This window comes from Furipterus horrens, unplaced genomic scaffold, assembly GCF_987537825.1.
Source record: "Furipterus horrens unplaced genomic scaffold, mFurHor1.1.pri manual_scaffold_2, whole genome shotgun sequence".
In the NCBI taxonomy this organism is placed as follows: domain Eukaryota; kingdom Metazoa; phylum Chordata; class Mammalia; order Chiroptera; family Furipteridae; genus Furipterus; species Furipterus horrens.
In genome coordinates, this window is record NW_028327172.1 from 25,231,351 (window position 1) to 25,235,058 (window position 3,708).

The window sequence follows — 3,708 nt, forward strand, 5'->3', positions numbered from 1 at the left end:
GATGAGGTACTTAAAAAGTATTAGTTCTATTGAGATAGGGTATGCAGTGAAGCAACTATAATCAATAAAGTCCACAGCGACTGTCAGAAGATAGTTAAGACCAACCCCCAGTGGATTTATGGCTTAGAACAGGCAGAGACCGGCTCTATACAACATGGTGACTAATTTCATCTTATGGTAACCCTTAGCCTTATTATTCACTCATTGTAATACATTAGCATGCTAGATGACACTAAATGACACAACTCTCACCCGCATGATCTGAAATGGAAAGCCCATATAAGGACACAAAATGGCCCAGGGTGCTCTTCTGAGAATTCTCCATCTCTGCAGGAAAAACCCTGAATATTCCTCCACTTACTGAATGCCCTTTCCTGACTGGTTTGGCTCAGTGGATTGAGCATCGGCCTGCGAGCTAAGTGTCGCTGGTTTGATCTTCCAGTCAGGGCACATCAGAGAAGGAAAACTCTGACTCCAAAAAACCTCCGCTGCCTTGCGGCATACCTCTTCAGGGGAAAGGCTAAGGGAGTAAACCCTGACAGAAAATCCGGAGCCGGAGTCCCTAAGGCGGTTTGACGTTGTAGTCAACACCGGCAACTCCTGCGGCGCACCTGAAGCCAAGCTGTATTGACTCCATCTTTCCCTTGGACCCTTCAGCTGCGAAGAGAGGGGGGGTCTGCTGCATGGGCAACAGCAGACCCTCCATATCACCCTGCCCAGGCTCTGTAGCTTCAGCTTCACTGGAGAGGACACTCCAGCGTCATCGCAAGATGTCGATTCAACACGGGAGGAGACAGATACCGTGTCACTCCCGAGTCGGACTGCACAACCATTCTCGGCGGTGCAGATAGACTCTTAAGAAGCTACACCATCGTCTCTCGAGACGGACGGCTGCCAACTGAATGCCCTCTCCCTCGATTAAATGAGCCTCAACAAAAGAAGTCAAGTCTACTAGGGAAAGGCTGCTCTGTTTGTGGAGTTGCCCATTCTTTGTGTCACTGCCAGGAACCCACAGTGGAACATGCCCAAGCTCAGAAACCCCTGTCCAATTCCAAAGGATCAAACTCTAATTTTACAGGCTATGGGTCCGTGGAACCCCGAACACCTGCCTCATTATTATTTAGCTAGACAGCAGATAGCAACATGAGCTAATAACTACTGCTTATGAGCTTTTGCCATGGCTGAATACCTACCTTTCCATTCCTTGGATCCCTAGGCTTCGTTGACTTCCTCTCCCCTGGATTGCTTTCTTCTTAGTGGCAAGTCCACTTATTTTTTTGACATTTACTGACAGCCTTCTGTGTACCAGGTGTTTTGATATGTGTTAAGAAGGCAAAAAGAGCCAGATGCATTGTAGTTCTTATCCTCAAAGAGCTACCTGTCAGGTGTATATGTGAAATGAGGCAGGTGGGAGCTGGGGGGAGGCTGATAACATTTATAATATATACAATGATGAGTCACAATAGAGATTATAGAAGTTGCTAATCTGCCTTCTTGGGGTGGGGTAGGGGGTAGCTGACTTCATAAAGAAAACTTGCTTAGCTGAATGGGATTTTAGAATAAACTGCCAGCATAAGAAGCAACAACATGTAAAGACATGGACATCTTTCAAGAACAAGGGATTGGATATGGTTGAAATTCAAGGAAAGTTCAGGAAGGTAGCAGTAAAAATGGGGTATCATTATCAAGAATTTTGAGTTACAAAGCTAGAATGAACTTAACAGATAATAATAAAAGCAATAATAATAATAATGATATACTATTTATGTGCCAGGACAGATTTACATATTAGCTCCTTTAATGCTTAGATGCATTCTATGATGTAAACAATATTATTGTCCTCATTTTAGAGAAGAGAAAATATGAGTACAGAAAGTTTAAACAATTTCCTCCAAAATATCCCATCTAATTAGTAGCAGAGCTAAGAGTCAAACCCAGTCAGCCTGAGTCCTGAGCTGGGGTCTCACCCACGATGGTATTCTGTCTTCTTCTTCTTCTTTTTTTTTTTTTTTTTTTTTGTATGTTTTCAGTTAAAGAAGCTTGTGCCCAATAAGAAAAATGATCAGAGCCCTTGGCTCTGTGACTGACTTCCTGCTACAGAGACTTTATCAGGACTACCCTGACTGGTTGCCACTAGAGAAACAAAATTACCTAATTGCCTAGCCATCTGTAGTTAAAAGTGACATTAAATCCTTGTGGCTAAAATTAGCCCACAGAATGTGCTCATAATGGTTATGGAGCAAAGACAGAAAACAAAGCCAAAAATAAAAACCAATGAAAAAACAAAGCATGGAGGCTTTGGGGTAACTTTATACTCAGAGTATTGATGATCCCTTTGAATCAAGCATTCCATCTACGGGCACCACACTGATTACACATCTATAAAATGGGGAATTATGTCTCATAATTCTGCGAGGAGCCAATATCATATCTTAGCCCTTAGACTGAAACATGGTAGTTTCTTTCTGATTATTTTTTCACTTCTATCTGCCACTTCTTTTCTTCTTCTTTTGTTCCTTTTCCTTCCTTCCTTCCTTCCTTCCTTCCTTCCTTCCTTCCTTCCTTCCTTCCTTCCTCTTTGCCTCCCTTCTTCTCTCAATTCCTTCTTCTCTCTCTTCCTTCTTACCTCCCTTACACTTTTTCTTTATTTCAATTGACCATGTAGTAACTCCTCCACTTCCCTGAATGGTCTTTTGTCATTGCATCTAGTAGTAAATCTTTAGTGACAAAAACATAAGGAAAAATACTAATTCTAAGAACTGGACTACTAGATGATCTATGAAAAATTGTGATGATCTAATCTCATTATAAAGTCCAGAGTTGTCAACATTGAGCTCTATTCATTTATGGTTTTCTATTATAGAATATCCCAGGGTCTCAAGATATCAGTATCTGTAATACCACACCCCCACCCCACCACTGAAGGACATTGTTTGGTAAATAATGTAATAAAATTATTATGTAATAGAGAATTTCAAGTGTTATAATTGTAAACTTCAGGGTTGAAAGGCATTATGAAAAGAATGCAACCTCAAAACTTGGACCCACTAAGTAGTAGATTAGAGCCTGGAAAATATATATACATTCAGTATGAGAGGCCCTCTTTTTACTTTACCTATATATATGCATTTTATATAGAAAAACCCCTACTTTTTATGATATGCTATCCTCCTAGTTTTATACATACTTATTTAATTACCCGTCAATATACATTATATTCATATTTTAATTTATATACATACCATATCATTAAGTAAGAATTTTCACAAAATTCATCTTTATAAGTTTGAAATCATCTTGATCTGAAAAGAAATTATTTCCCTTTTTTGTTTCTTTTATCTATTAGCTGTTTGTCTTATGAATGAAAGTATGAAACAAATAATTAATGTATTCATGTACCATCTTCTTGGGGGTAAAAAGGTTAAGGAAAATTGATTACAAACAAATGATATCTATGACAAAGGAAGAGGAGTAAGGTGACCAGCCCCCCCAAATTAATCAGCATATAAATTAATATTGCTTCCAAACAGAAAGTAGAACAGGAAGCATTGCAATCAATAATCTACTATGCCAAGACATTCTCCAGGATGAATACTAATGAATACAACCAAGTAGTAGCTGGATAAAGAATATGAATTTTTAAAAAGTGAAAAGAAATAGTCTATACATTTTCTAGTCTGTAAACTACATATGTTAAATATCATATTA